Raw genomic sequence first — 21,023 nt, 5'->3', positions numbered from 1 at the left:
GGTGGGGGGGAGGCGCTCCGTTCCTCCTCGCTGAAATCCTGGCCGGGGGGGAGGCGTCCCGTCCCTCCGGCCGAAATTCTGGCCGGGGGGGAGGCGCGCCGTCCCTCCGGCCGCGAATCCTGCTGGCTGGCCGGGACACAAATGGCAGCGGCTGTAGCTGCCGCCATTTGCGTCCCTGCAGTCAGCCGTGATAGGCTACGTAAATCCTTACGTAGCCTATCACGGCTGACTTTGGGGCGGGGGAAAGCGCATACGCAAATGGCGGCGCCCATGGGCGCTGCCATCTGCGTTCCTTATTTGGGCATGTGTAGTCTACGTAAACATTTACGCAGACTACGGCGAAAATAAGGGCAACGCAAATAGCAAATAGCGTTGCCCTTATTTTCGCCGTAGTCTACGTAAATGTCTACAAAGACTACACATGCCCAAATAAGGAATGCAAATGGTGGCGCCCATGGGCGCCGCCATTTGCATACGCGCTTTCCCCCCCCCCCCAAAGTCAGCCGTGATAGGCTACATAAGGATTTACGTAGCCTATCACGGTGTTTTTGGAAAATCTAGCCGTGATAGGCTACGTAAATCTTTACGTAGCCTATCACGTTTGTTGTTGTTGTTGTTGTTTTTTCCTGGGAAATGGCGGTGGCGGTAGCCGATCGGAAGACCGGCCGCTGCTGCCGCACCGCTGCCAGGAGCCGCCAGCGCCAGGGACATTCGTGCAAGGTAAGTCCCATCCCGGGGGGTGGCGGACCGTTTCTCCACCAATTTTGGGGGGCCAAATGCTTTGGCATTCGGCCTCCTGGAGATTCGTGGAGAAATTCTCCGACATCCCTATTCTTTCTATTCTCTTCTAGCAGTATTCATTGTACACAGACTCCTCCTTTGTCAATGTGTGATGGACAGTATTGCAGGCGATAAGCTCATATCTGTAAGTGACAGCGCCAATAAAACAGTTACTAGGTGTTTTCTTCCGTCTTTTTGTAAAAGAACGTCTACTGGTGTAAGGTTTCCTTTGAGATGACATACTAAATCCAATTTGAGCTGTACCCAGAGCAAAAAGCAAAAAGATCCAGCAAGGCTTTCACGGTATTCTTTAATTAGCTCTTTATACCTCTAATGTTATAGGACTGAGAAAATGAAGCCATATTATCCATGTGCCAGCATAGAACATTTACCTGAGATGAGAGATGCTTGTTTGATCTACCTTTTAAAATCTGCTATGTGAGTCTCTCACATATTAGATCAACTTAATGAGAACAATTTCAAAATCTTTCCTTAATCCAAGCCACCATAAGCAGTTTTATACAGGGCTCCATATGCCTCTCCAAAAAAAGCTATTACAGTGAGAAAAGGCTTTTCTTTTTAGTTTCCCTGTCCTTCTCCTCATCTTGCCTGTCAGCTTTTTATGTAATGATAGTAGAAACCAAAGTATCACATGAGTGGGTGTTACAGAGGGGGGAGGCACACAGATTTTTTTTCACTAAACTCCTGCCCTGTGCCTCATAGGTTGGATCCAGGTTTAGTTATACTTAGAGTAGACCCACTGAAATCAATGGGACTTAAGTTACGCATAATTAACTTGAGTCCCATTAATTTTAATGGGTTTTCTCCAAGTATGACTACATCTGGATCCAACCCTGTATGTTTCTCAAAGCTCAAAAGAGTCAAAAATCTACAAAACATCAGTGGTGTTTCAGGCTACCAGAGTGCATTATCCTCCTGTTATAAAAAGAACCCCAGTATTAACTAGGCTAAATCTGGTAAACATGGATCAAAGCAGTGATGTGGAATAGGCAGATAGGGGAAGGCAAAGCGCATAGCTGTAATCAAAATTCAAAAAATGAATATATTTTAGGAAATCAGAGAGTTTCCAAAAAGAAAAAGGAAGGAGTAGGGGGGAAATTAGTTGGCAAAAAGTGTAAGTAAAAAAAACACAAGATTCCTTATGCTAATGCCTTCCTACATTTGTTGCCTTCCTAGTTGGCAGGGGCCTATAAGGCGATCGAGTCCAACCCCCTGCTCAATGCGGGGATCCAAGTCACAGCATCCCTGACAGATGGCTGTCCAGCCTCATCTTGAATGCCTCCAGTGTGGGAGAGCCCACCACCTCCCTAGGTAATTGGTTCCATTGTCGTATTGCTCTAACAGTCAGGAAGTTTTTCCAGATGTTCAGCTGGAATCTGGCTTCCTGAACATTCAGCCCATTATTCCATGTCCTGCACTCTGGGATGATCGAGAAGAGATCCCGGCCTTCCTCTCTGTGACAACCTTTCAAGTATGTACTTGAAGAGCGCTATCCTATCTCCCCTCAGTCTTCTCTTCTCAAGGCTAAACATGCCCAGTTCTTTCAGTCTCGCTTCATAGGGCTTTGTTTCCAGTCCCCTGATCATCTTTGTTGCCCTCCTCTGAACCCTCTCCAGCTTGTCTGCATCCTTCTTAAAGTGTAGTGCCCAGAACTGGACACAGTCCTCCAGATGAGGCCTAACCAGGGCTGAGTAGAGGGGAACTAGTACTTCCCAGGATTTGGAAGCTATGCTTTTATTAATGCAACCCAAAGGAGCATTTGCCTTTTTTGCAGCCACATCACATTGTTGGCTCATATGCAGCTTGTGATCTACAACAATTGCAAGATCCTTTTCACCTGTAGTGTTGTTGAGCCATGTATCCCCCATCTTGTAACTGTGCATTTGGTTTCTTTTTCTGAGGTGCAGAACTTGGCATTTACCCCTATTAAATTTCATTCTGTTATTTTCTGCCCAGCGCTCCAGTCTATCAAGATCACTTTGAATTTTGTTTCTGTCTTCCAAGATATTAGCTATCCTGCCCAATTTTATGTCATCTGCAAATTTGATCAGCATTCCCTGCACCTCCTCCTCCAAGTCACTAATAGAAATGTTGAAGAGCACTGGGCCCAGGACTGAGCCCTGCAGTACCCCACTTGTTACCTCTCCCCAGTTTGAGAAGATCCCATTGTTAAGCACTCTTTGAGTCCCATTCTGTAGCCAACTGTGGATCCACTGGATTGTTGTTTCATCTAGCCCACTTTGACCTAGTTTGCTCATCAGGATATCACGGGGCACTTTGTCAAAAGCTTTGCTGAAGTCAAGGTATATGATATGCACAGCATTCCCACAGTCCACAAGGGAGGTTACTTGATCAAAAAAATGAGATCAGATTAGTCTAGCAGGATTTGTTCTTGACAAATCCATATTGGCTTCGAGTAATTACTGCATTGTGTTCAAGGCGCTTACAGATGGATTGCTTTAACATCTTCTCCAGAATTTTCCCAGGGATTGATGTCAGACTGACTGGTCTGTAGTTCCCAGGTTCCTCCTTTTTATCCTTATTGAAGATAGGGACAACATTAGCCTTCCTCCAGTCACCTGGCACTTCACCCATCCTCCATGATTGCTCAAAGATAATAGACAGCGGTTCCGAGAGTTCTTCTGCCAGTTCCTTTATTACTCTAGGGTGCAGTTCATCTGGCCTGGGAGATTTGAACTCATTCAAAGTAATTAGGTGTTCCTTGACCATATGCCTATCGATCTCAAGCTGCAATCTTACTCCTTCAGCCTGTACTTCGCCTTTGCCAGGGGGGTCATAGACCCTCTTTTGGGAGAAGACTGAGCCAAAGTAGGAATTGAGCACTTCTGCCTTTTCTTTGCCATCTGTTATCATTTTGCCAGCCTTATTTAATAGCTGAACCACCATTTCTTTCCTCTGTCTTTTACTATGCACATAGCTGAAAAAAGCTTTGTTGTTGCTTTTAGCATCCCTCGCTAACCTCAGCTCGTTCTCAGCTTTAGCCTTCCTGACGCTATCCCTGCAATTCTGTGCTAACTGCCTGTATCTTCTTTTGTTTCTTGGCGTTCCTTCCACTTTCTATATGTGTACTTCTTTTTTTTCAGGTCATCTCTAAGCTTTTTGTGAAGCTACATTGGCTTCTTCTGTTGTCTTCCACCTTTTCTTCTTGTTGGAATTGTTTGTAATTGTGCCTTGAGAAATGCCTCTTTTAAAAACTCCCACCCATCTTGGACTCCTTTTCTCGTTAGAGTGACTTGCCATGGGACCTTACTGATCATTATTCTGAGTTTATTAAAATCTGCTTTCCTAAAATCTAGGATACAGGTTTGGCTACACTCGGCTTTTGCTTCCTTTAGAACCATGAACTCAAGTATAACATGGTCACTTTCCCCCAGAGTTCCTGTAACTGCTACTTTACCCACTAAGTCATCTCTGTTGGTTAGGATCAAGTCAAGGACAGCAATCCTCTAGTTCCTTCCTCTACTTTCTGTAGGAGAAGGTTATCCACCACACAAGTCAGGAATTTCTGGGAGGGGCCATGTTTTGCAGAATTTGTCTCCCAACAAATATCGGGGAAATTGAAGTCCCCCATTACTACTATATCATGCTTCCTTGAAACATTGGCTATTTGCTTTTCAAAGGTTTCATCCTCGTCTTCTCCTGGATTGGGTGGCTGGTAGTAGACTCTGACCACCATGTTCCTTTTATTCTTTGCTCCATTTATTTTAACCGAGATGCTCTTGATGGGGCTACCAAGCTGATTCTCCTGTATTTCCGTGCAGAGATATGTATTTTTCACATATAGTGCAACCCCACCTCCCTTTCTGCTCCTCCTGTTCTTTTTGAACAAGTTATATCCTTCAATTGCTGTATTCCAGTCATGAGAGTCATCCCACCAAGTCTCAGTTACACCTATCAAGTCATAATTTCCCTCCTGGATTAAGAGTTCAAGTTCATTCTGTTTGTTTCCCATACTCTGGGCATTGGTATATAGACATCGAAGACCATGTACTTCATGGTCTGGCTTTCTTCCTACATGTTTGTGAAGACTATTATTGGGTGCTATTAGAGCTGTTCTCTCCGATGTGGTGCATGAGCCTTCGTCCATTGTTGCCCCCAACTTTACTTCTCCCTTCCCTGTAGGATTCAGTTTAAAGCCCTCCTGATAAAGTTCTTCATGCTGTGGCCAAACACATTCTTTCCAGCCTTTGTGAGGCGCAACCCCTCCCTTGCCAACCATCCATCTTCCAGGAAGGTATAGCCCGTGGTCCCAGAATCCAAATCTCTCTGATTGGCACCACCCTCGTATCCAGTCATTTACCCGGAGTATTTTTCTTTCCCTTTCTGTCCCTCTTCTGACTACTGGAAGGATGGATGAGAAAACTATCTGGCCCCCAAAGTTCTTGAGTTTCCTTCCCAAAGCTTCAAAGTCTGACATCATTTCTTCGTAGCTCCGCTTGGCGGTATCATTTGTTCCCACATGGATGAGAAGAAAGGGATACCTGTCAGTGGGCTTTATGAGTGCAGGCAACCCTTCAGTCACATCTCTAATCCATCCTCCCAGGAGACAGCATACCTGTCTTTGCGACATACTTGGGTTTCGATCTCATGCAGCAAGGAGTTTCCCACTACTACAACTGTTCTCTTCTTGTTGTTGTAGGTCTTGGTTTCATTGCCTCTGCTTGGCTGACCTTCATCCTCTTGCTCGCTCTCATGCAGGTTCCCCTGTAATTCTTCCTCTGCAGGCTGTCCTCAAGTCTCATCCTGAAGTACCTGGAAACCGTTCCCTAGTTCCATTGCCTCCGCTGGTGCCGAGTGTCTTCTAGTTGTTCTGCTCCTAACTGTCACCCTTTTCCAAGGGGTATCCTCTACTTCATTTTTCCTCACCTCAGCAGTTTCCTCTTCTGCCTCAGCTTGCTGTTGCCCTTCTAACTCCTGCACTTTGCTTTGCTGCTGTAGTTCCACCATTCCGTCCAAGAACTCTTTGTGTTCTCTTATTCCCTGGAGCGTTGACACTCGCCGCTCCAGTCCTCTTACTTTTTCATCCAGCAGTGTGATCAACTTGCACTTGTTGCACGTGTCGGCCATGTTGTTCTCAGGGAAGAAAACAAATATGGCACACAACTTGCAGGTCACCACCACTGGAGAGTCTTGTCCTTCCATAGTCTGTTTTCCCTTTTTGTGTCTAGCTTTCTGGTTGTTCTAGAGTAGCCTGTGACTGGTCCTCTACTCACTCTTTGCCTTTGTCTCCTTTGTCTCTTCTGCCACTGAAACTCCTCTGGCCAACTCCTGTTTGCTCCCCCTGTTTGCTCGCTCTGATCACTCGCTCTCTGGGAGCTTGCTTGCTTCTACTGTCCCAAGACCAGCTGGAGCAGCTTCCTCTGCTCTGCTCAGCTGGGAGGCGGGAATACTAACCAATAATAGAAGAGTAGGCAAATAAAGTTTTCAAAACTCATGCAGCTGAACGGCAAGTGACTTTAGGCTGCTTGCCTGGGTGAAAGCCAATCTATATGTTGGCTGCATTGTGTGAGGTTCAGGAAATTGAGCATACTTGCCTAGCAGGAGAGTGGTTGCTTGTATTAGAGGGTAGGGGAGTTAAAGGGATGCATCTGGGCATGTTAGTTGTCCAGACCTAGAAACCCAGCCGATCTCCATCACAGTGAGTATGAACAGGAAGGGAAGCCTTTGAAATCCCAGTCAGCAGCCCTTTCAAAATCAGTTGTAATATCATTTGCACAGTGTTAAAGTAAAGTTTATTTGGTTTTTCTCTTCTTAGTCTCCCTGTGGCTACACTGAGAGTTTATAATGTGTGTGCAGCGTGTGACACACAAATACATGAGAGCTTTGGCTATAGGATGACTCATAAATTGAGTGCATACATTTTTTTAAAAATGTGACAGATTTGCTGTTTTGAGCCTCTAAGGTAATTGAAAATATTGGTAGGGTTTGTAGAGTCAGCACCCTTTTTGCTTTGTGTTTTAGAGTTGGAAAGTCCCATCCTTTTGTGCCTTTTCTTCTGCTAATTGCTGCCATTTGTAACTATTAACACTGGTCCAACACCCACGTTTCAAGCTTTTTTTTAAATTGATTTTTGTATTTCTTGTATTTGAATACCAAAAAAGCCCCAACAATGATCTCCTGAGCTTTGCTTTCCTGTTCGTCCCATTGCAAGATTACAGCCACGTGCAACCTAATCATTTTTAACAATTGTCTTCTCATCATATTACATCTCCATGTAAATAATATCAAGGATTGAGAAGGAGGATGGGGAAGGAAATTGGGGGGTAAATAAAGGGATGTGGAACCACTGATAGGTTTAATGACATGAGTTGAAATTGTCCTACAGTAATTTTTCTGCATAGGAGGAGGCAGTAATGGCTTTTGAGACTAATGTCTGTCCTGTTAACACTACAAATGGTGGGTTTGGATCCTTTCCTTCTGCAAGAGAAAAGGACCTTCCATGAGAAGAAGGTCTCTGCTTGCAGAAGGTCCCTATGCCCAATTTTTGGGGATCCCTTCCCCCCACACCACAGCTCACCCCATTCAGCAGCATCTCCCAATTCTCTGTGTAACATTTTCAGGGGACTGGAGGGGCTGCCATTGGAAGGAGCTGGCATGGAAGTCCACTTCCATTAGCACCATTGATCTAGTGTAAATCTGGATCCAACTCAACTGGTATCAACTCCCTCCAAATCTATAAGGCCAGCATTCTTATAACTTTGAGTTCTGTTTAACAGGGAAAAGATTTGAGTATGTCCAATATGGACCATAGGTAATGAATATTAGGTAATGAATATTAGGTAATGAATAAATGCAATAAGGGATTTATAGTCTTGATATCCCATATGAATTTTGCCAGCAGCAGTCTGAATAATGAATGATAAGAAAGCCAAGCCAATATATTTTAGCAGTTAGGGCAGTCTCTGAATATCTCAAACGAATCATGTTCAAAGTGTGTGAACTCGTACAGTTTTTCAGGAGACAACAGGCAGATGCTGAAGGTAAAAATAGGCATGGCATTATAGTAAGACACAAAAGAGTCTTAAAATGGAATGGTTCCTTTTAGGTTCCATTATGTGATGCCATGTGAAAGGAAGCTGATGGTGGTACTCTTACAACCTGCAGCTCCTTGGGCAGGTTGATGCCTCTGCTGAGAACCCAGAGGAGCTTTTGGAGACATGCTACATTTGCTTCACTCAAATTGGGGGCTGGCTGAGTTGTTGATGCCCCTCCTCTTCCATTAATAATAAAGTAGATTTGGCTGAGAATTTCTGTATATTCCCGTTAACATCAAAGAGGAGAACAGAGCTCCTCACACACCCCAGTACCAAAAAAAAGGAGAAAGAAAAAAGTGTACATCAGTTTTCCCCAACTTAGTGCCCTCGAGATATTTTTGACTACAACTCCCAGCATTCCTGACTATTGGTCATGCTGGCTAGGCAAATGGGAGTTGAGGTCAGGGAAGGCTGATATAGTTAAAGAGGTTGTCTGTATGCAGCCCAAGCTCTTTTGAGAATGGATAAATACATCAGGGGCTTCTTCACATGGAGCTTTTATCCTGCTATTGAGATTGGTTACTCACAGGAGTTTGCGGGTCCTTTAGATGATGTCGTCAACCTCCAGGGTGTCTCCCGCACGTAATGACCTTTATTCCATGAGCTGTCAAATTACCCCACTTGAGTGCCACTTGAGTTTCCTCCATGAAGAAGGTAGCACCACAAGAAGAGGAGCTAGACCAGTGAAACATATGAATGATTCAGATAAGGGGGGAAAGGAAGGGGGAAATGGGGTGGGGGAGAAGTGTGTGTAAAGCAGAAAGCCCCATTTTAAATGCAGGATTTTAGGCTGGTGTAGGATGCTCCAGAGTTATCTGGGAAATGGCTGGCAATGCATCTGGACTATATAGCCAGCCAAGGAGTTTTGTTGCTGTGAAAATATCTCTCCTATTTTCCCCATGCCAGTGCTATAATATGTCTGTTGAGCAGGTGTTTTAGGCCTCTAATAGCTTCCTACTTTCTAGTTTCTGATCTTCAGAATCTCTCTCACTGGACGAGTATCATGGTGCATTGTCAGTCATCAATCAAACTAATTAAAAGTCTAACAAAATCTTTAGTGAGGTTTTCAAGCTCGCAAATTACAACTTCAAAATGAAACAAAAAATGAAGCATGATTTCTTACCAATCCCCACCCCTCCACACACACACACACACACACACACACACATTGGTTGCAAGCTTAGAGACCAGATTAATATGATAAACATACACCTCTCAAATCCAGCTCCTATACATGAAAGCTAAACCAAGAGAAAAATATATGGTAGGATTAAAAAGGTGAAAATGAATTTTACAGCTAAAAACAATGAACAGGCAAAATAAACCTTATGACAACTTGAAAACAGAATACACCTTAAAATTATGTTGGCATTTAAGAAAGAAATGGTGGAATGAAAATAGAAAAAGTTTTCTGACTTAAAGATCAAGAAAGAACCTGTGTCAGCTTTGCAAGTCAGGGCCTAGTGGTGCAACTAGAACTGGGCCTTGTGGCCCCGTAGACCTTGTGGTCCCCAATGACCACCCAAAGAGGGTCAACAGCAAACAGGTCAGCACTTGGGCTGGCAAACTCCATTTATTTACTGTAGTCACGATAATGCTATGATTTAAGTGAGCTTAAAATACGAAAATTCCACGTGCTCAGAGTACTGCTTTCTTTCTTTTTATCAGGCTTGGCAAACAGTTTTTCTGTTGTTGTTTTGCTCTAATGTATCAGGAATGCAGAGGCAGTTGTAAAGCGTGGAATGGGGGCAGGGTGTGTGGAGAAGAGGACTGTTAATTGTCTGCTTCACAACTGAAGTAATACACATGACTGTCTAAAGGGGTGCCCTGTAAGACCACTAAGACCAGGGTCTAAAATTACCAAGCTACACCACTGGCTGGGACAGATTATAGCAGGAGTGTCCAGACATCAGGTTTGTGGGGCCTACTTTGTTGTTTATCGCCCAGCATCTCTTGGCACCGTAGGTGAGCACCCACTTTGCTTCTCTCTAGAAACGACCCTGGTTGTACTCTTATTACAGCTCATTTGGGGATTTAAAGCGATCCTTTTCTTTCTCCCTTTTCTTCTCATTTTTCTCCCCCTCTTACTTCTGTATCCAGACTAGATCTGTGCTTCAATAAACCTTTGCCACTAGCAGGAATCCGGCAGTCACAAGCAATTAGTTCCTTCTCTGAATGGTCCAAGGTTAATTTTAGCCTCCTAAACTGCCTACTGCCAGATCTGATAAGTTTCCTCCTCCAGCTCCAGCTGTCTGGTCCCTGGTGGGATTTGGCTACGAGGACGGCATTATCAGCCCATTAGCCATCACTAGCAGTGGCACTGTGAGGCTGATTAATATTGATCACTGGTTCCATAGAGTTATCAGATGATGCTGAGTGAATTCGATGGCTGGTTGTTTCGAAGGGAGCCTTTGTTTTCACTAGGCTGAGAGCACTTTGCTCTACGGTTCTGCCTATGGAGACTCAGAGATGATTAGAGAGGGGGAATATATTTATTTGCTTTGCCAGCAGAAGGTGTTTGGATGTAAACGTTCAGGAACAGGAAAGATCTTATTGATAGCCTCTGGCAAAATCACACTAAACACATTCAGCTGAACACAGTTGAGCTGGGTGGCAAATGTGTGGATGCTGGGGCAGCGTACACACTTCCCCGGCCCCCTGGACACTTTGCGGCCTCACATATTCAGGCTGAACGCCCGAGCAGGGCTTCTGGACCTACTGTGCCTTCCACTAGGCATGATTTTATATTGCTGAAATCGGCCTTCAATAGGTCCAGCATGAGGCTGCCTCAACGGTGATGACAAGGGCTAGATCTATACTAGTGCTTTGTATCGGTATTGAAGTTCACTGATATCAGTTGGGGCACATTACGCATTCCACATCCTGCCTAGTGTTATTTCCTGCTGTTTATTCCGATTATCCAAAATACTGTAACAGATGTTATTGCATGTGCTATGAGGTATAAATGAGCAAGAGTGATATAGTGTCACCATGGTAGGATCATATCGATATGGCATGAGGTGTAGATCTAGCCAAGGTGACTCGGTTTATTTACTATAGTGTTATGGAGGCGTAAATGACACAGCACTCAGGAAGCAACATAAGAACTTGAGATCTCTGACTGTCCACCAACAGCAACAGGTATCGGTCCAGTACCACCTAGTGACTAAACTACATGACACTATCCACACATTTGGCAAATGTACGATCTGAAGGAGAACTTGCATAGGATCAAGCTCCAAGCATCGCTGTATTGCTTTCAGTGGGACCGAGGCATGGCTAATACTTGACTGCACTCTAATTGCATTTGATAAATTAGTGCAATTTGTTAACTAGGACACTACTAAAACAATGTGTAGGATAGGAGGTTTAACTTGGAGATTAATTTTACTAATGTATGGATTTTTTTTTTTTTATTCCATACATGGTTACCATGCGATGGCTGTACTAGTCTGTTAATTTATCTTCCCTTGTCTTTCCCACAGTTGCTTTTATCCATTACACCAGTACAAAAGACGACAATCAGGCAAGCCCATTTTCCACCTTGTTTTAAGGATGGAGTTTGGGTTTTGATCATTTTCCATAATTGCATATTTATAATTCCTCAGTGCATTTTACATAACTGCATGGTTCTCAACCATTTAAAAAACAACAACTAATAGACGAACATATAGAGATGGAAGAAAAACAAAATCCTACCTAGGACAAAATCCATACTGACAAATGTGTAGAGATGGTCTTTTTTGGCACATCACAGCTTAGTGTTGGAAACCTCATGTGGTTTCTAATTTTTCTATAATTAAGCGAAGACAGTGGGATTGGTGCCACAGCCTATGAACCAGGATGATGCCACTTCAGATATACTGTAGGTCCTGTCAGAGCTGCTCTAGGTCTCTTGCCCCAATGCTATTTACAAGTTGGATTTATGCAATTTGGTGTGCTGTGGAAAGTGAAGATAAGAGCGTAACTGTTGCATGCTCTGCTTTGAAGCTGCAAGTTGATCTGGCACCTCCTGTTGAGTGTGTGGAGGAGTATAACACTATAACACATATAACACTAGTTGTATGATGTATGATTGAGATGTAAAAATATTTTTAGTTAAACCTTCCAAACAATGGCAGACTCGATAACTCTTCAGCTCTTTCTCACTTATTTATTCATTTAAAAGATTTTTAACCCATCTTTCAGGGTGTGCTGCCCTCGCAAGGTGGCTTACAAAAAGTTATGAAAAACATGAACATTCATATTGCAATTAAACACACACGCATACACACCACCACCAGCAGCAGCAGCTAATGAATTTCAAGCACCAAATCCAGACTGGAATAAATGTGTCTTCAGGTTTTGTTTTGTTTTAAAGCCAGCAGTGATGAAACCATATGTATCTCCCTGGGGGAAGGAGTTCCAAAGATGTGGGGCCACCACTGAGAAGATTCTAAGAACATAAGAACGGTCTAGTAGACATTCTCTTATTTCATATTGCCCACCTACCCAGAAAAGTAAATGTGGGGAATGCATGGATGTTCCAAATTCCGAGAAAGTCACATGACCTTCAGAGACCATACCCAGGGCCACACGGTCTCCTCTACCCGCACCACTGGGTGCAGCAGCACCTTTGTGCTTGGCACTTTAACGCCACAGTGGTGGCACAGAGCATTCACCAAAGCAGCAGTTCCGCCATGCTGACAAGTCTGTGACCACTTCCCAGTGCTGGTGTCGGAGGTGAGCATTGTGGGGCGCTTGCCAGGGCCTACATCCCTGAAAAGGGCTCACTGTCAACCCTTGGAACTTCCTGGCCTTGCTGCTCCTTGCCGTCCATGCTTGCTCGCCTGCCTTCTCCAAGCATGCAAGCAGTGACCAACGTGAGAAGAGAGAGCAGCATCCCTCTGGGCGGTGGGGACAGGTCAGGGCCAGAGGAAGAGCACAAGTGAATGGCCGGGGGGGGGGAAGCAAACGCCCCTCCAAACCAGGAGCCGACATGGCCATTTCATAGGAGTTCCCAACATGGCGCCCTGCAGGCACTTTGCAAAGCTTTTTTAAAAATATAAGTACATGGATTTGTATGTATCCATAGCAATGAATACATATGAAATGCCTATATATTAAAATACAGCTTTCTAGCAATGATACTTAGCCTTGTAATTTCCTTCCACCCAATCCCTTTCCTTGCTATTGCTCTCCATTCCCCGTCCCTAGCCTTCTTCTTTCTCTCACTTTCTACTCCTAGTGTTGCACTTTCTCTCCCATTCACCCCTTTATCTTCCTGTGTCTCTTAACTCCCAGCCTTGAGCCTCACTATTTCTATCACCCATCTCTTCACCTCACTGTTTATCCCCCCTCCTAGCTTCGAGCCTCACTCTTTCTCATCCCTCTACCCCTTTGCTGTGCTATTTTCCCCTTCCTCCTGGCTATTTCTCCCCCCTCCCCGTCTTTTGACTAGCCAGGCCCCCATGGCAGCCATTATGTGACTAGCCATATTCTTCATGGTAGCCATTTTGTGGTGGTGCCCACAGCAGTTTCTAAAATTCCCAAATGTGCCCCAAAAGTCCTAGTGTATCCTTGTGCCAGCACTTTGTTTCCTTAAGCCAGTTTTTTATAAGAGGCCTAGGACTGGGCATAAACAACCTTGTACAATTCACTTTTACCAGATGGAATGAATTGCCTCCACTGTTTCACCATGAGATGAGAGCATTTTGCTACTTAGATTTTTTTTTCTTTGTTTGGAGCGGTAGTGGGGGAGAGAGATTCACTTTCTTGTAATGACACAGCCAGTTGTATAACTACGGTGCCAGCCAGCGTCATTAAAACCAATGAGGGTTTTGTTCTCAGTGGACGTCTGCTATTACTACCCTCCCTCAGACTGAAATTCAGATTCTACAATTGGAAAATGCAAATGAACTCTTCATTTCCAAAAGTTCTGCTCCTTTGCTTGAGAACGTGCATATTTTACATGCTGTGTTATTTAGAGATAGGCTAATTCAAAGGGAGAAATGAAAAAAGAAATGTCAGAGAAACTTGAGACTGCCAGTAACATAGATGATTTAGGATTTCAAAATCAGTGTCTTCTGGGGAAGCTGCTAAAAGCAAAAAGAAGTGATTTGATTGATCACGAGAGAATTTTTCAAGCAGCTGCTCTTTGGAGAGCTTTGAATTTTCTACTGGGAAAACTTTCAGGATGTTTCCAGGACTTAATGCAGAGCTTGGTGGACTGCAAACATTCTGGGTTGGAGTCAGGATCTGCCTTCCATGGACAAAAGGTCTCTGCTCACAGAAGGTGCCTCCACCCAAATTTTGGGGATTCCCCCCTTCCCCCCGCACCACAGATCACATCATTCAGCAGGATCCCTCTGTGCAACATTTCAGGGGGCTGGAGGGGCTACAGTGTGGGAGGAGGGGGACAGGGAAGCCCACTTCTGCCAGCCCAGCTGCACACACCTGAATCTGACCCACAGACTTTCCTTCTTCCTAATCCCCATTAATTTCCCATGTATTTGTAGGGCTGTTTTTTTCCAGATATGTATAAAAAACTGACTGGACCTAGGGTGGCCATGGTCCTACTTTAGAAAAGACAGTTGTCCATTTGATGGGTTGTCAGAGGACAGCCTTCTATTTGACCATGTCCACTATTTGGAGGGCTGCCCAGTACAAGTTCAGTTTAAAGAGAATGAACCATCAAGAGGGACGAGCTGGGCCCTGAACTTGCCCATCAACACTTAGCTCCTGGAGAGCAGACTGAGTAGGCAGGCACATGGGTCTCAGTTTTCCCCACTGTGGTGAGATGTATTCTCTTCTGATTTTAATTATAGGAATTATTTCTAACTTTGCATCTATACATATAAATATATTCTAATCTTATACAAATCTCTATCTCAATTTGCATCTATACATATAAATATATTCTAATGTTATGCAAATCTCTATCTTAGTTTGTCCTCTTTCTTGGTGGTGCATTTCCACTTTTTTTTGGCAATGACTAAGGGGCTATCCTTCTAGACTCAGTACGGCAGGGCAACATGCACATGTAAAGTATGCATATCAACAGTTTCTACTGTTCCAAAGTGCTCTGATTATTAAAATACAGTTAAATACATAGATTTGAATATATCAATTTCAATAAATACCTATGAAATGTCCTTTCGTGTGTGTATGTATATGTGTGTGTGTGTATACACATATCTATACACACACACATACATACATACACACAGCTTTCTAAGAACTATACATAAACTTCAACAAAAGCAGACCAAATATCCAGATAAGTATCCATTCACAGTCTATACATCACCTGTTCACATGTTGAAAGCATTGTAAGGTCTTCAATCCATTGCATTATAGGAGGTGAGCGTTTATCCTTCCAATGTTGTAATATCAGTCTTTTAGTTGTCAAAAGGGTGCGGAGAATCCACTTGTACTGACAGTTCCAGGAAGCAAGTAGATAATTTAAGAGAACATGAACATCAGTAAATAAAGAGTGCTCCAATACAAATTTTATCTATAAACCTCCTCCCAAAAGAGGCAGCTATTGGGCATTGCCAAAACATATGGTTAAAATAAGTATTAGTTGTATTACACCTCCAGCAATTAGCCAAAACATATGGTTAAAAGTATTAGCTGTGTTACACCTCCAGCAATTAGCCAACTTAGATTAACTAAAGTCTAATTAAAGAGGTGTTCTGACATTCACTAAACACAGAACAAGAATTTTTGCTGAATAAGACGTAACCTGAGATCCATTGACGCTTCAGATACAGATGTTAAAGCGACAATCCATTGATTTGGCGAAGTGGGACAGTCCAGTTTCCTATTCCATTCCTGCTTAAGTTCCTGTGTATTATATTTATTCACTGATAATAAATATTTATGCACATGGATCGTGGGTCTATATAGCTGATCAGCCTCAATAAGTGCATCAGATAGCAAAGGAGACTCTGGAGCTGTAAAAGTGGCAGGGCCATACCTAGATTCTAACAGATGTTGCAGTTGCAAGGATTGGCATTCAGCCGTAGCAGGCAAATTGTATTTAGCACGCAAAGCCAATAATGTAAAAAATCAGCACCTGCTAGTTGATCCAAGGTAAAAATCAATTTATCCTTCCAAGTCCGCCACAAAAACATTTTCTTAAATCTGAATTTCTCCACTGCACCAATTTAGCATGAGAAAATGGATCAAAATATAATTGGCATGACATTATATGCTTCACATTTCTAACAGTTGTAACTGTGGGAGGAACCATATCCATTCTACTATGACTAGAACCTAAGCCATCCATTTAGAGAGAGGGTCCAAACAAGAAGATTCCAAAACTGACAAATGTGGAAAATCTTATCTAAATGGAAAGGACCAAACTTTAGTACAAGTCAGCAAATAAGCCCGATGATATAAAGCAAGATCCAGAAAACCAACCCCACCTTCTTTAATTGGAAATTCCATCCTTCTTAATGATAATCATTGTGGAGAGGACCCCCCCCCCCCCCGGAATGTATGAAGCAAAGTATTCATTTTTTGTAAATATTTGCCAAGTATACATGTGGAATTGTATGTATACCAAAAACAATCTGAGGTATAGTAGTCATCTTGAGTGTATTTACCTTGCTCCACAAGCTCAGCTTTGAAGTTACCCATCTATCTAAATCCTGAGAGATCTAATTAATTAGTTTATTCAAATTAACCTTGATCATTTGATATGTGTGTTTGGGAATAAGTACTGCCAAATAGGTATCAACATCCAGGCACCATTACAACTGCCAATCAGCTAATACACTATGAGATATAGTATCTCCAATCACAATCAGTTCAGATTTTGACTAATTAACTGAATAGCCAGAGAAATTACCAAAAATGTTGTTCAACTGCATCAAAGCCAGAAAAGATGAGTGGAGTTCCAACATAAACAATAAAAGATAATCAGCATAAAGAAGAATGTTTAATTCTAAACAATCATGCACAAAGCAATGCATACTAATTTTCTGTCTAATGACACAAGCCAGAGGTTCCAAATGTAAATCAAGTATCAAAGAAGAAAGTGATCATCCCTGTCTGGTACCTCCCCCAAGTGAAAAGAAAGCCAAAAAAAGACAATTAGTCATAACTCTAGCTCTTGGGGTTGAGTATAAAGTTCTGACCCATTTCAATAAGCCCACAGGAGAATCAAATTCACACAATAAATTTCCAATGAATTTTATTCAAATCTATATAGCCACAATTTTTCTTCTTTCTCTTTTCTTTCGTTGAAATTTTGCAATAAAAAATTAAAAATACAGTTAAATAGGAAAAGTAAGGACAATGCGAAACACAATAATTCCAACTAATCCAACCAATACTGAAAGACGGGTACAGTACCAGAATACCATTGGCCATGCTGATTGGGACTTATAAGAGCTGTTGTCCAACACATCTGGAGAGCACCACGTTGCCTACCCTTTAGGATAAATAGAGCATTTATCCTAAATCAGCCTTCTGCAACCTGGTGCCCTCCAGATGTGTTGGACAACAACTCCTAGCATTCCCAGCCAGCATGGCCAATACATTTGAAGGGCACCAGGTTGGGGAAGGCTGTATGAAATAAACCAAGAAAACTAAAAACAAACAAACAGCAGTATATGTTACATGAAGAATCAGTGAGGTAGTGTATTGTCTTGTAGCATTTTCAACATTATTTTGGAAATGTATAAAACTAGCATTGTCACAGAAAATACTGACCCTGTAAAAATCATTGGATTAAAGACATTTTTGTCTACTTTACAGACTGATCTAGAGATGTGATGGATCAATGCATTTTGGGAAGCTCCTGATCCGTTCTCTACATTTATTGCTATTTGGCTTGCGGCTGTGCTTGGAGGCCATAACTAAGGACCAAAGGAACATTTCATTCAGGGCATCTCTACACCAGCCTAAAATCCTGCATTTAAAACAGGGCTTTCTGCTTCCGTTTTAAATGCAGGAGCACAACGACTCCCTTTTTCACCCGCTTCCTTTCCCCCCTCCCCTTTCTCCATCCTTCACCCTGCATCTGAGTCTTCCATTATCTTTCATTGATCTCGCTCCTCTTCTTGCTGCTTTTACTCTTTTCACAGAGGGAACTCAAGTGGAACACAACGGGGTAAGTTGATAGCTCATTATCTGCGATCTATTTAAAAATAGAACAAAGGGCATTTAGTGCAGGAGACGCCTTGGAGGTTCACGGCGTCATGTAAAGAGCCAGCAAACTTCCGTGAAGAAGCAATCTCAATCGCAGGGTAAAAGCTCAGTGTGAAGAAAGCCTCAGTCTGGTGGAAAAACAACAGGAACAAAAAACAGATAGTAGACTGGTAAAAGAGCAAAACCTACTCAAACATAGGAGGTGATTTTAACATTCACTTTCAGTGCAATCCTATACAGGTCTACTTGGAAGTAAGTCCCACTGAGTTCAATGGGGCTTACTCCCAAATAAGTGGGTGCAGGATTGCATCCTTAGGATGAACTTGCAGCCTGGCTGATGGCCTGATCCTGCAAGTGTTGCCTATTTCCTTGAAAAAAAAAAAAGTCTGATGGCCTAAACTCTGGGAACCAATCCAGAAGATACATTATGTGCCTGTGTAATATGGGTGAACATTCACATATATGCTAAGCACACATTGTAGATATGGTGGCCTGGAACCATGCCTTGAAAATATAACACGCTGTGTGAGGAGTATAGGCGGAGGAGGAGGAGGAAGAGAAGAGATCCTCCTTAATGCACACATAAACGTACTCTGGCTATCAAACGTGGAGGTAAAAAGATCATGTTGCATCAGATCAGGGCATATATTAGTCCACTTCAGTTAGCCTGGAAATAATTTGTAATTTTGGATGCAACTGTAGCAATCCATGAGAATGTAACAGAGCTGCCCTTCCTCCCTGAAGGCATAAAACGTCTATCCATACCTTGTCTGTAATAGTAAGGCTTTTTCTTCTTTTTTCTGCATTCTGCTTCCACAGAAATTTCTCATCTTTTCCCCAAACAGTACAGTTTTGATTGGATTTTTTAAACACACACACACACACACACACTTTCTGCGCTTTACAGAAAGTGTGGATAACACTTGTGACATTTCTGTGAAGTCCTGATTAGGGCAACATAAAGTCTGTGTTATTCAATATGCCAGCTAGAGATGTTTTTCTGATCAAATCTGAAGGCCAGATGGAAATGAAAGGAAATGGAATGTCAGGAAGGTGATGGTAGGGACTTTCAGAAGCTCTTACAGTTTCTGCTAAAATGGCAAAAAACAGTGGTCTGTTGGATTGTAGCATCCCAGTTTCCATTCATTTTCCTGAAATATAGCATGTTCATCTTTTTATTAGGTCTCAACTTGTATAGATTTAAAATCCCAATGCTAACACCCGCCTTGCAGATTTGGAGAAGTTAAATTTTAAGCGGTATTTGAGGAGGAATTATTTGTTGATTCCTTAAGAACAGGAACATAGGAAGCTGCCTTATACCGAGTCCCTTGGTCTATCTAGCCCAGTGCTGTAGACATTGACCGGCTGCACCTTTCCAAGGATTCTTTCCTAGCCCTATGTGGAGATACTGGAGATTGAACCTGGGACCTTCTGAGTGCAAAGCAGATGGTCTACCCCTGTGCTACAGCCCCCTTGCCTTTTGTTGGTCTTTTAAATTTATAATTATACCGCATATTTGGCATGAGGAGAACACAGGGAGATTAAAAAAAAAATTTTTGATGGGAAGATAACACATTTCATTTTTGACTTAGTCACAGTTTCCCATTATGCTCAACTTGGAGGAACTGTGGTTTGTTCTAACAGCAGCTAATTAAGACAACAGGATATTTAAACCACAGTTTTGATCCTGCTTTGTTTTAACTAACCACAGCTTTGAACCTGGTTTGTTTTAACTAACCACAGTTAATCTTTCTGTCTCAACTAGGCCTAAGTATTCTAAGATTCATGGCACTGAGCATTAATACCTGCGATCTTCTGAAGTCATAAGTTGTCAAACAACTTGGATCGGATGCAGCAGGTGTCTGCAAGGAGCTTGTCAGTTCCATTGCCTCCTAGCCTATCAAGAGACGTTTTGTTCTCTGGCTCTTCTCCTTGATTTCTATAAGCAAGCCAATTACACTCTATGTCTGGCAGTCCCAAAACCTGAGATTTCTTTGCTCTGACAAGAGTGAGCTGTTCATAACTCTTTGGAACTCTAAATGCAGCAAGTGCTTTTTGCTGACAAAAGAAGTGTAATTCCAAGTGGCAGCTTTGCTTTAAATTGGAGCATTATGAAGCAGCTTCCTCTCTAATGTACTTGTATTATATACAGTGTGAAGGTTAAGGTTTCTTCTCCCCCCCAGCCCCGCAACCTTTCCAAATAGTAGGGTAGGCACGGTCAGGCAGCTGCTGAGGGCCGACACCCCAGCAGGGGCCCACTGACAAGAGCCCCCTGAACTTGCTCCTCCTCTTCACCATTGCAATCTTCTGGTTCACCCCCCGTTGCTTTGTCCAAGACAACGGTGGTGGTGAGAAGGAGGAGCGGTAGGTGCCACTGCTTACCTGCTCACTGGCTCTCTGCCTGTCAAGCAAGCAAGTGAAAGTAATGATGAGAAAGAGGATGAGAAGGAGCAGCTACTGACAATGGTGTAGAGAAAGTAGACTCACTGAGGGAGGTGGCCCATTGCCCAAGGGCTCTCAAAAACTTGGAACTGGCCCTGGGACAAGCCATTCCAGTAGTTCCCATTTTGGAGACATGCAGCCTAATTGCTGGATTAGCTTTGAGAATGTGGGTCTGGGCCAGGCGTTCCTGGGCATGTCTTTGTTTCTCAGCTTCAGGGTCTCCTCACATCATCATTTGGACGCACGGTCATTGTGGGTAAAGCCTTGTCCATGTTGATTCCCAGCTACTCTAGTCCAAGGCAAGCCAGTCAGGTATAGTCATCATGTCCAGGGGTCGGCTCTTAATGTGCCACAGGAAGCAGGCAGAAGCAGCATCCTTCAGAAAAGTGGGGGGTGCAGAGAAACGTATCTCAAATGGCTTTTCTGGGACTGAATGGGAGCCTGATTATAAAGCACTGTATGCAATAAAATGTTATGGAAATAATGAACTTAACACTCAGTTCCATTCAAACTGAAATTTCTAGATTAGTTTATAGTTCTTAACCAGATTTATACTAGGACTGCTCAGACTCTGATTGGCCCAGA

Source organism: Heloderma suspectum, chromosome 3 (genome assembly GCF_057233095.1).
Source record: "Heloderma suspectum isolate Gila_16-S chromosome 3, 16-S_ref, whole genome shotgun sequence".
Classification (NCBI taxonomy): Eukaryota; Metazoa; Chordata; class Lepidosauria; order Squamata; family Helodermatidae; genus Heloderma; species Heloderma suspectum.
This window is presented reverse-complemented; position numbering follows the sequence as displayed.